Source organism: Cyprinus carpio, chromosome A6, assembly GCF_018340385.1.
Source record: "Cyprinus carpio isolate SPL01 chromosome A6, ASM1834038v1, whole genome shotgun sequence".
NCBI classification, from domain to species: Eukaryota; Metazoa; Chordata; class Actinopteri; order Cypriniformes; family Cyprinidae; genus Cyprinus; species Cyprinus carpio.
In genome coordinates, this window is record NC_056577.1 from 2810393 (window position 1) to 2823931 (window position 13539).

Genomic DNA, 13539 nt, shown 5'->3' on the forward strand with positions numbered 1-13539 from the left:
TCCAAAAGTTTAACTTGCTGAAAATTTACTGCAGATTTGGAGAAATTTAGCATTACAATACTTGCCCACCAAGAGATCCTCTGCAGTGAATGGGTGCCGTCAGAATAAGAGTCCAAACAGAATAAGAATGAGATTCCAAGGCATTTTTTAAACTTTAAACCACTACGTCCAGCTAAAATATGAGTCCTTTATCAATAATATCTCTTTTTCCAGTGAAAAAGTCATTTAGTCTGAATCAGGAGAGAAATATGCACAGATCATGCACCATTTACAAGCCAAAACAGTCCAGAACAGTTCTAAACAAATATGTGGATGGATTTTGATGTGAGAAACAACAGGGGATGGACTTATTTCACTGGAGCAAGCATTATTATGGAATATGGACTTGAGTTTTGGTCAGGAGTGAAGGTTTAAGGATAAAATGTCTTTCTGATGGATTTTTTTCTTACAAAGGAAGCTTTTACTACTCAAGATGTTAACTGATGGACTGGTGTGGATTACTTGTGGATTATTGTGATGTTTTTATCAGCTGTTTGGACTCTCATTCTGACGGCACCCATTCACTTCAAAGGATCCATTGGTGAGCAAGTGAAGGAATGATACATTTCTCCAAATCTGTTCTGATGAACAAACAAACTCATCTACATCTTGGCTGGCCTGATGGTGTGTACATTTTCATCATATTGCAGCTATATAATGGCTTCATACTGCTTACGGTCTTTCTCTAAAATTCTTCAATCTGATAACCATTCTTTCTAGCTAATTGTCAAGAATCTTGTGAATTGCCATTAACCACACAACTGTGTGTGCCTTTTCACTTGCCCTCACCCATACAACATGAAAGTGTCTGTTTTTCGCTGCCATGTAGAAGTAGGGCAGACTGTTTCAGTAAATATTGTGGAATAAGGTACCGCTGAAGGTTATGAGAAGCATAACAATCACTGTTTCACTCGCCAGGAATAACGCATCTCTTGTATGTGTGCGTTTCATTCTCTTTCCATGATTCCCATGAAATCATGATAATGGATGCAGAATATCAGAGCAAGTTTTGTGGAAGTGGTAATCAGATTTCTAAGAGGTGAAAATCTCCAGTGTGGATCATTAACATCCTGACCTGTTGTGATATACAGCTACATGCCATGTACTGGATGTCAGCATGCTGTGCGGAAACACCACACCACTATGTGTAGCACACTTTCCTTTATTTTCCTTGCCCATATATCAGCAAACATGAACAGTGCACCATATTTTATTGTACTGCTTCAATACAGAAGCACCATATAACCTCTGTAAATGCTTTTAATGCCCCAACAGACGTAAAAAAAAAGAAAAACAAAAGAAAAATCAGAATCAGAATCAGAAAGAGCTTTATTGCCAATGATGCTTACGCATACAAGGAATTTGTTTTAGTGACATAAGCTTCCAGTACACAGAGACAACAACAACAAAAAACAAATTGCAAATAAATAAATTGTATGAACAGTTGTGCTATGGATGACATTGGAATAGAATAGAGTAAGATGCAGAGATGTACTTGTATGGAGGGGTAACAAATAAATATAAGAATATTGCACATTTTTTGCATAAGTGGTGAACATTTAACTGTTCATGAGGTAGATTGCCCGGGGGAAGAAACTGTTCTTGTGCCTGACTGTCCTGGTATTTGCGGCTCTGAAGCGCCGGCCAGATGGAAAAAGTTCAAAAAGGGGGTAAACTTGGATGAGAGGGATCCAGAGTGATTTTCTGAGCCCTTTTCCTCACTCTGGATGTATACAGTTCTTGAAGGGTGGGCAGGGGAGCACCAATAATTTTTCAGCAGTCCGAACTGTTCTCTGTAGTCTTCTGATGTCTGATTTTGTAGCTGAACCAAACCAGAGAGTTACTGAAGTACACAGGACAGACTCAATGACGGCTGAGTAGAACTGTTTCAGCAGCTCCTGTGGCAGGTTGAACTTCTTCAGCTGGCGAAGGAAGTACAACCTTTGCTGGGCCTTTTTAACAATGGAGTCAATGTGATTGTCCCACTTCAGGTCCTGAGAGATGGTAGTTCCCAGGAATCTGAATGACTCCACTGCAGTCACAGTGCTGTTCATGATGGTGAGTGGGGGGAGTGCAGGGGGGTTTCTCCTGAAGTCCACTATCATCTCCACTGTTTTGAGAGTGTTCAGCTCCAGGTTGTTAAAAAGTGAAAGATAAAAAAAACAGCTATTGTTGCAGTCACAACATGGCACTGAAGAAGGTTGTGTTGTGACCAAAACTTTTGCAGTTCCTTAGTAAAACATTTTTCCCCTCACATTTTCTTTTTTGCTGTCTTTTTCATAGTGTGGACCTTTTGTGCAACTTTTTGCCTATTTATATTATTGTTTACACATCTAAATGTTTCGGAATTTTAAGGCACAGTGGGGTTTACTTTGAGGATTTCTTCCACTAGTAAAAAGTGCAACTTCAGAGATCTGCAATGCAATATTAAATTGGCCTAGTATTTATTTAGATTTTATTAATTCAAAGTCTGTTTTTTCATAGTTCAATTTAAAAAAAGGGGGGCGGGGCGCAATTGACCAGTGAAAATGTCTAGTAAATTGTAAATATGAGAAACTGTCATGCACTGCTCAGACACACAGGTTGAGGATCCAAGTGCAGTCCTTTATTAGAGTAATCCAGAATCGTAAATCCAGAGGTCACAACACAGGGCAGTCAATCCAAACAATAACAAGGCAGGTAACACATGCAAACAGGATAATCCAAGGAATCAGGCAAGAGGTGAAATAAACCATGAACTCAGGAAACAAGGTGGGCTCTCAGAAAGGAGTATGACAACCAGCAAGGCTTAAAGAATGACTGAAAACACATGACTTATGAAGACTTATAGACTTACAAAGAGTTAATGAGAAACACCTGTGGGCAATCATTGATGAAACCAGGCAGAGGATGATGGGAAATAAAGTCTCAGACTGAATGACAAAGGTATAGGATGGAGTGCCCTCTGATGGTTATCAAGGGCACTCCAGCTGGTGACAATGACACTGTTATTCCTGCTAGTTAAAGTTGCATTACTAGTAACTAGTAACACTACATGATCAAAAGCTAATTACCCCATACATTTCACCTAGCATGAAATACCTCATGACATCGTTCACCTACACTTCATCTGTGTTTTTATACAGTTGATTCCAAGAAAGCTGAACCTCTTCGAGAGCAGCCTGACATCTATCATCATTCTCACCTGGATCTCTGGACATCTTTATGGCCTCTTACACACACTGAAGTCAGAAACGCCTGAATAAAAGTCAGTCAGGTTCATCTCATATATCAGTATATAGCACTACAGAGGGATTTGTTTTAACGATGCAGAAATTCTTCAAGATCTGTAAAGTTATATAGCATTACACAGGAACTATGAAGTTACAGTACCATATATGAGTCAATGCCATGTGTGTATTCTGCCTGAGGATCTTTATCATTTATGTTCAGATTCATTATAAAACAAGAGGAGCATGCCATTTGATTATATGAAGAGCAGAGCAGACACAGACCAGGCCTAAGTGAGTTCCAAAATCAAGTCTGCATAATTTCAAAATGATGACAAAAATGGGAGTAACTTTTTGTGTCAGACTGGACTGACACAGATGATATGTAAAATCTGAAGAAAGGAGCTGAGGGAAACATAAAGATGTTTAAAAGAAGACACTTATTAGTGAGAGCACTCTATGACAGTTTATGTGACTGTATTAGAGATCTGGTTGTCTTTACACTCACTAGTTTATTAGTGTACTAACAATGGACATGCATATATCACACAAGAATACTTTTTTAATATTTCCCCTCCTGAATCTTACTTCACAGACAGCATTTTATGTAGCTTAAATAAACACAATTTCCATTTTCACATAATTTAAAAAATACAGTTTGACTGGAAATGCTTTATATAAATTAAAATGATTCAATATTTCTCTTGTTTATTTAGCATGGAAAACATGCCTCAGCTATAAGATTTTACTTTGCTTCATATAATAAATATTTTGAACCTCCATGATAAAATGATTAAAGTTTGGTCCCCCTGAAGAAAAAAAAAACATTTCAGAGTAAAAACATTAATATCGAGGTATACTGAATATCACACTGAAGCTGAAAAATATAGGCCTAAGCAATAGTGCAATTGTCCTGTATGATCATGTGCCAGCAGAGAGCAGCAGAATCATGTGTTTTTACATTTAATTTTCTGTATGGAGCCTTTAGAGGGTGTACTACACTATTGATTGCACAAGTATATCAGAACCCTGCCTGTTAAACCAAACCAAAATTCTTTTAAAAAAAAACAAAAAAACAAATTGGTTGTTCAAAACAAAGTTTCACAATAGTAATAAATACCTCAACGATGTATTAGTCAGGTTTTTTTTCTTTGTTTTTTTTAAAGCACTGATGCTGCAGAGTGGAAAGGCCATAAACTCATGCATTTGCCTCCAAACTCCCAAATGTCTGATTCCCAGCATCCTCTGACCTATTTGCATTTAGACACGTCTTTCCATCTTTCCTGGGCGCAGGCACTATGTAAAAAAAATAAAATAAAAATAATGGAATAAGAAGGTGCACCATATGTGAAGTTTGAAACAAAACACATTACCATCTGTAAGATTGTTTCAGTCAAATGAGTGAAAAACCTGCCAGCCATTTAATTCCTTTGAATAAGAGCGTCTGCTAAATGACTAAATGTAAATTTTGTAGTAATGTGTGATAAATTCTTTATGTGGAGTTTGTCAGGAATATTACAATTTTATCACAAATAAAACAAATTTTACCGTATTAACAATTTTATTAGATTGCAGAAAACGGATCTGAATATGCAAACTGAAATAGCATACAAAAAGTCACATTGTAGACAAATGTTATGTTCAGCTAGTTTTTCAGACTCCAATTCATCATCATCATAAAAAAAGCCGAAAATCCACTTTCTATCACATGGTTTTTCAATAAGCACACAAATGAATCCTTGAAGAGAACTAGAGGATCTGACATGCCTATTAAAACAACAAATGACTTTGTTTTCTTCTCACAATAATGTTAATCTCGTTCCTGAATAGGGCAATATTAAAAACTGGGGGAGGAACTGCCAGTTTTTGATGAATGCATTAAAAGACCAACAAAAACCAAAGGCATCATATTCTACCAGCTGATTGGTGGATTAATTTCCCCCTCAATCCGCCCTCCTCCTCGTTTTAACTAGCAAATTAGTAATATCATAGACACAAGATGACAACATGCGCTGATCAAGATATTTTGGACATAATTCATTCATAAAGCCTGAAAGGGTCATTTCTCACTGTCTGTTGTCTCGATCTCCTCGAGGGTCTCAGGGGTGATGCAAGAGCGGCCACAGGCTCTCATGCTGATGTATTAGCTGGCATATGCAAGCTATGAATTATCAGGGAAAAAGAGTCAATTATCCAGTTCTGAAAGAGACCCGGGCCGCTGTGGCCTCAGGGTCTTCTGAATTTACAAAATCATTTCATGGAGAAGAACGCTGAGGAGCCAAGGGACTCCAGACGAGTGGAGAGAGAGTCCACACACACACACACACACACACACACACACACACACACACACACACACACACACACACACACACACACACACACACACACACACACACACACACACACACACACAATCCTCTCGGCTTTACCATCCAGGGCAGAAAGCACAGTTTGAACTCCTCGATAATGATCCATATTTATAAACACTGATTTTGTTCAGATGGAAAAGCTTCCCCATGACAGACGGCATTTAACGCGTCCCACTTCTTTCTTCTTCTTCTCATTAAAAATCAAAGTGGGTTCTGATTAACTGTGGCCTGTCTAATGTTGAGGATGATGGCTGCAGTATGGCACAGACCATTACAGTCTCGCAGCATTCATAATCATGCCATGTTTCATACCTTTTAGGTTTGATATTTCCAGTTGAGCTGCTTGACTAGTTTGCGCTAATGAAAAAAAGAATAATGTGGTTTGTAAATACTGTAGAAGTGAAATACCCTTTCCTCGTGATTAGCCTGTGAAGGGACACACAGTGAGAGAGGTGGCCGACCAGCTGTCTATGATCACAATGATAGGGTTTGACTCAATATGTGCCATAATAATGGCAGCAAATCTGAAAATGTGTTTATTTTTAAATAATGAGTGATTGGCAAACAGGGAAAATACTACAATCATATGATGGTATTCCAATGATGATGTAGTTTAATTTTATGAAATAAAATTTTTATGAAAATACAGATCCATGATGCATACTACTGATCAAAAAATCCATACATTTATTCTGTTATGATGTATTAAATTGATCAAAAGTGACAATAATGTTACAAAAGATTCCTTTTAAAAGCATATTTGAATGATTTGTAAAGGATCATGTGACACTGAAGACTATAGCAATGATGCTGAAAATCTAGCTTTGCATCACAGGAATAAATTACATTTTAAAATATATTACAGTAGAAAACAGCTATTTTAAATTGCAATAATATTTCTTATTATTAGTATTTTTACTGTATTTTTAATCAAAAAATGCTGCACTGGTGAACAGAAGACGCTCATTTCAAACACATTAAAGAATCCTACTTCAGTGTACAGGTCCTTCTCAAAAAATTAGCATATTGTGAAAAAGTTCATTATTTTCCATAATGTAATGATAAAAATTAAACTTTCATATATTTTAGATTCATGGCACACCAACTGAAATATTTCAGGTCTTTTATTGTTTTAATACTGATGATTTTGGCATACAGCTCATGAAAACCCAAAATTCCTATCTCAAAAAATTAGCATATTTCATCCGACAAATAAAAGAAAAGTGTTTTTAATACAAAAAAGTCAACCTTCAAATAATTATGTTCAGTTATGCACTCAATAGTTGGTCGGGAATCCTTTTGCAGAAATGACTGCTTCAATGTGGCGTGGCATGGAGGCAATCAGCCTGTGGCACTGCTGAGGTGTTATGGAGGCCCAGGATGCTTCGATAGCGGCCTTTAGCTCATCCAGAGTGTTTGGGTCTTGCGTCTCTCAACTTTCTCTTCACAATATCCCACAGATTCTCTATGGGGTTCAGGTCAGGAGAGTTGGCAGGCCAATTGAGCACAGTAATACCATGGTCAGTAAACCATTTACCAGTGGTTTTGGCACTGTGAGCAGGTGCCAGGTCGTGCTGAAAAACGAAATCTTCATCTCCATAAAGCTTTTCAGCAGATGGAAGCATGAAGAGCTCCAAAATCTCCTGATAGCTAGCTGCATTGACCCTGCCCTTGATAAAACACAGTGGACCAACACCAGCAGCTGTCATGGCACCCCAGACCATCACTGACTGTGGGTACTTGACACTGGACTTCAGGCATTTTGGCATTTCCTTCTCCCCAGTCTTCCTCCAGATTCTGGCACCTTGATTTCCGAATGACATGCAAAATTTGCTTTCATCCGAAAAAAAGTACTTTGGACCACTGAGCAACAGTCCAGTGCTGCTTCTCTGTAGCCCAGGTCAGGCGCTTCTGCCGCTGTTTCTGGTTCAAAAGCACACGCCTGTGCACGGTGGCTCTGGATGTTTCTACTCCAGACTCAGTCCACTGCTTCTGCAGGTCCCCCAAGGTCTGGAATCGGTCCTTCTCCACAATCTTCCTCAGGGTCCGGTCACCTCTTCTCGTTGTGCAGCATTTTTTGCCACACTTTTTCCTTCCCACAGACTTCCCACTGAGGTGCCTTGATACAGCACTCTGGGAACAGCCTATTCGTTCAGAAATTTCTTTCTGTGTCTTACCCTCTCGCTTGAGGGTGTCAATGATGGCCTTCTGCATGGCAGTCTTACCCATGATTGCGGTTTTGAGTAATGAACCAGGCTGGGAGTTTTTAAAAGCCTCAGGAATCTTTTGCAGGTGTTTAGAGTTAATTAGTTGATTCAGATGATTAGGTTAATAGCTCGTTTAGAGAACCTTTTCATGATATGCTAATTTTTTGAGATAGGAATTTTGGGTTTTCATGAGCTGTATGCCAAAATCATCAGTATTAAAACAATAAAAGACCTGAAATATTTCAGTTGGTGTGCAATGAATCTAAAATATATGAAAGTTTAATTTTTATCATTACATTATGGAAAATAATGAACTTTTTCACAATATGCTAATTTTTTGAGAAGGACCTGTATTTATTTTAAAAATATCTTGCTGTATCAAAATGCTTTGCAAAATTATTGTCCTTGTATCTCCCTCAGGGGCCGTTTACCTCATGTGTGAAACACAATCCCTGCAGCAGCCTATTTGCATGAGTTTTAAACAAAACAACCTTTTTTGAAACTAATTGTGTTGCTCCATCAATATTCAGCAAACAGATTTTTTTATAACTTACAAATTGAGCATGAACACATGCAACATGACATTTAAACTGGTGCTAATCATTACAAAGGTGCATTATCGAAAGTGCTTTGTTACTGCGGTGTTGTCACACGGATTTACCACATTCAGGCCTTTGTTGGAATGTAAAAAGGTTATTCGCTTGCCTCACAAGTCTGTGTTTTATGTCTTGGCATCATTCAGGGGTACATGCTTTCTTACTTATCCAAACAGCCAGTTGGTTTTGATTCTTCCATTCTGTCTCTGCCTCTCTCTGTACAGTAAGCATTTGAGAAAGCACTTATTGAGAGGGAAGGAGAAAGGCTTGAACCTCTCCTGAAGAGGTGAGCTCCATCTCCACTCAGGGCTTAAGTGACAGGTAAATTGCAAGTTAAGTGGGGAACACAGCCTTTTAACAAGAGGCTTCGAGCCGCTGCAAATCCTCCTTAGTCTCTAATCTGAATACAAAAGCTTGAGGCAGAGAGGATTAAATTTGACCCCTGAATGAGGTGTTTGTTCCAGCAGAGGAGCCACTTTAGCCGAGAGGAGCGAGCCAGGTTTACGTTTCCTTTTGTGCAACGCGGCCGCGTTTAAAAACAACAGGGCCACAATGAATTCTCTTCAGAGGCTCATTTTCCCCGGGACAAAGGGAAGTGTAGAGCCACCGGCTTCCCCTGCAGGATCGCCTATTTACCCGAGTCTTTGCTGTAGACGACTCTAAAAGACTGTTTATTTAATTGGGGATGAAAAGCCATAACGGGCTCCGCTATCGGTGGCGCAGGAAAACAAATCCAGCTTTCTTTTGCGACAGGCTGAAAGGGGAGAAGGGCCACAGAGAGAGCAAGAGAGGGAAAAGCGCTTTTGGGTTGTCAACTTTTTAGAGGCTTAGAGTCAAACCTATCCAGGCTCAGGGAAGAGAAGTGGGGTGTTAGGGAGGCAAAATGACTCGTGATAGAAGGTGTTTGCGGCTCAAGTCGGGGGGAATCGTCTTCGCTTGCAGGATGAGGGTTGGACTAATTGATTCTCTGAAGTTCCCTGTCATAGATTATGATTACAGGTACGACTGCATCCTTGAAAACACACACGCGCACACACACACACACACACACCGGCAGGAAAGGTCTTAGGGAATCAAAGGGAAGATGGGAGCTGCCAAACATAGCGTGAAAATACTGGGATAAGAGGATGTGAGTGAGTGTGTGTGTGTGTGTGTGTGTGTGAATGAGAGGTGCAGTACTTATCAAGCAGCTGCATTAATGGGTCAAATAATTTTTTATTATTTAGCTTTTTCTCAAGGTCCACTTACAACGTTTTGGCACCTGAAATGGTTTTAAATTAGTTTTCACTACCATTTTCAACTCTATTTCTTTTTTGTGCTGCTATCACACTGCCCTAACTAACACCGACTTCTTCAGAATTACCAAACACTTCACAGAGAAATGGGCCGATCAAAAATACAGTAAAAACAGCAATACTGTAAAATATTATTACAATCTAAAATAACCTTTTTATTTGAATATATTTTGTAATAAATGTAATTAATTCCTGTGACACAAATCATTACTCCAGTCTTTAGTCTCACACGATCCTGCAGAAATTGTTCTAATATGCAGATTTGCTGCTCAAGACACATTTCAGATTATTATCAATGTTGAAAGCAGTATGCCGCTTAATATTTCTGTGAAACTGTGATGTTTCAGGATCCTTTCATGGATAGAAAGTTCAAAAGAACAGCACTGATTTGAAACAGAAATGTTTTGTAACATCATAAATGTCTTAACTGCCACTTTTGTTCAATTTAATGCATCCTTGTGAATAAAAGGTGGAGAGAGAGAGATATATATATATATGGGCCTATATTTATATATCTAAGCTTTTGCAAAGGGACTGGGGACAGTCATTAACTGTGTTCCTAGTAATATTTTATCCAAAAAACAAACATAAAATGTTATTCCTTTAGATGTGACCCCTATAGAGAACAGAGGCAGAGGTGAAACAGGCCACGCTTTCCATGGGCAACAAGCGTTAAGGCTTATATCCTGCTGTAAGCTGTCATATAAGAGTGTAAAATGGCTTGCTTAGTGAACAAGACTCATGTGGGCCCTACGAGAGCCATAACTCAAGCTCTGTCGAGCTCCCAGCATTCCCTTGCAGCCTCTGATGCTGTACAGTAATAATTGTACTCATGTCACACTGGTAATTATCATTGATCTATAGAGAGCAAGTCAGACGCACTTGGAAATGATTCATGCCTGACATGGGACGGTCTAGCTCTTTCTCAGCGGGTAACAACAGTGATGAAGCGCTGCTAAGGGGACGTCTCTCCACCTGCACGTCCAGCATCAGACGGCAGCTGTTAGCCGCCTAATAAAGCATAGCTCCTGTTTCTCAATCTGAGAGGTTTATTTTGGCCCCAGACACTGACATTCTCCCCTCAAGGCCACAAGCTATCATTATCAAAATCATTACAGGAAACTATAAGACCATAAAATCCAAACTTTTTTAATCACAGACATCATGGCGGTGAATAGCATTCAATTTCAGCTCGTGGTTACAGTACTCTGAAGAATAAAGCACAAAAGTGCTTGTTAGCCATTACTTAGATATATTAACAAAGTTGGTGAAATGCATCAAGAGTACAGCATTTCACTCAATGTGAAAGAATATTCTCATTATTCTAAGCAAAATATTTTACTGGGTTCATGCAGAAATATAGTAGGACTGGGTAAAAATATTGACTTCTGATTAATCATAATTTTCAATTTTGATCAATCCAATATCTAGTCTTCTAATATTTTTTACTAAACATTATTTAAAGTGCACTGATCACATTCTGAAGATGTTCGAAATCTGGTTTTGTGACAGTTGCTCTGCAGACAAAGCTCTGAGATGTGCTCTTAAATAATGAAAAAATATGTTACATTAAAATAAATTGAACCCACAGCACTGAAACTGCATACCTTGGTCAAACAATTACGTAAATACTGAAACATTGTTGCTGAAATACTGAATTGAGTAAACGTCTCAGGTTACGCATGTAACCATGGTTCCCCAAGAGGTAACTAGAGGCTCAATCCTCTAGCAGACACTATGGGGACTGCAGCCAGCAGGACCGTTGTCTGAAACATGTATGAAACAACTCCAATCTCAATGGCCCACGTAGCCTGTGACTTACATTTACATTACATTTATGCATTTAGCAGACACTTTTATCCAAAGCAACTTACAGTGCATTCAGGCTATAATTTTATTTATTTTTTACCAGTATGTGTGTTCCCTGGAAACTGAACCCACAACCTTTTGCGCTGCTAACGCAATGCTCTACCCCTGAGCCACAGGAGACTTCAAAGGCAGGCACCCGGAAGTATAAAAGGGCACCTGCTGAACATGTCACTAACTTTCTAGGGCAAGCCCTAGGCAAGGTTAGGGGACGCAGCATCTCTTTCCCTCTCGGGGAACCATGGTTACATGCATAACCCAAGACGTTCCCCTTCTAGGGAACCCGTGCTGCCTCCTCTAGCAGACACTATGGGGAACAGAATGCCCACTCAGCCATGCTGTGGCGCATGCCTGTTCACCTGGTGAGAGAGCACCAAGGGAAGCTACAGACATACACCGAATGCCACCCTATTCTTCTGATTCTGTCTATGATCCATAGATCGAGACAGACCAGCCCCCTCAGAGGTTTTAGAGGAAGACTTGGGATGGTGGGGAATGAACATTTAGATGCAAGGTGGTCTGAAGCAGTCTAGATGGCAGAGCAGGAGTCTTTAAAAAAGACAACCTGACAACACCCTCAACATTAGCGTAATCTGCAAGCTGAAAAAGATGCAGCCGAGCTGAATATGACTTGTCCCACAATCTCACTAACTCCATGTGGAAGTTGGGAAGAAAGGGGATACTCCTGGGGGAGGGGAGGTCATGACCAGCCAGAAAGCACTTGTCCAATCTGCCAAATGCGGGCTTTTGCCTTTCGCGTGACCAGACTAAATCGAGCCTCTTAGTAGCACGCACCATTACCTCTAACATTTCCCCATATGCGGGACTGGAGCTAGGTTGGGAAGATACAGTGCTTACTTTAATCTCCGTCGCCATCCACGTCCTTACTTTCACGAGATGAGCCCAATGTAGCGCCATCCACAGAATCAGATGACCCAAGAGAAAGAGTATCTGGATTGGAAGCTTGCAGTGGAAGCTTTCGAAAGGTCCATATACTTCTCAAACTTTTCTGCAAGCTGGACCTGTGAACCCCACAATTTGAGTCTATGGTCTCGTTTACACTGCAGGTCTTGTTGCCTATATCCGATTTTTTTGGCTGTCCGTTTACACGTTCTTTCAATTGTGACCCATGTCCAATTCATGTGTTTACACTTGCCATACCATCTGAAACATTGTGCATGCGTTGTTGTCATTTACCTCCTCCACATGTTCTTCTTATGAGAATAATGTGACTTGTGCTGACAAAATGAGTCTCAATGAGCATTTAAAAAAAAAAAAAGGTGTGTGTGGGGGGGTTTAAATTCTCTATTAAAAGACCTTCAAATACTGTAATTCTATGTGTGTATTTATTGGGATCGCACGCCGTCAGAAGCGCTGTTATATGCACGCACTTCAGATGACAGTCATCGCGAGTAGCAAGCGGAGAAAATGTAATCCTCTCAGAAAATGTACAAATAAAGATAAGAATTTTTTATTTTTTTTGTCTGTAGCTCAAAATCATATGAATAGGCCACCAATGCATGGTCGAACTTTCAACAAGCTTTTCTTGTCAATCTGTCCTTCTGATTATGTTAGCTGGCTCATAACCAAGCGGCAAACTCCCGCTCTCTCTAGTGAAGCCAACAAGGAAGTGACTTAAACTGTAATTCGTCAACTGGCGGCTTGAGGCTGGCTGCAAAAGGGAGTCAATCCCATAGACTCCTCATGTTAAAATGCCCAACTTTACAGCAGAAAAAAACATGTTTACAGCCTGGTTTAAAGAAATGATTTTGGTATATATAGCTAATTTTGCCCTTCATGACAACTGTGAGGGGGGTGAATTTTTTTCTAACTCATCCATTTAAATTATATAAAGCGTTAAATTTCTGCATAATTAAGGGAGCGTGGTCACTTGAGTGACAGGTAGATTGCCGCTGTTGACACTGCCGTCGAACTAAGTGGGCGTAGTTTCAGCA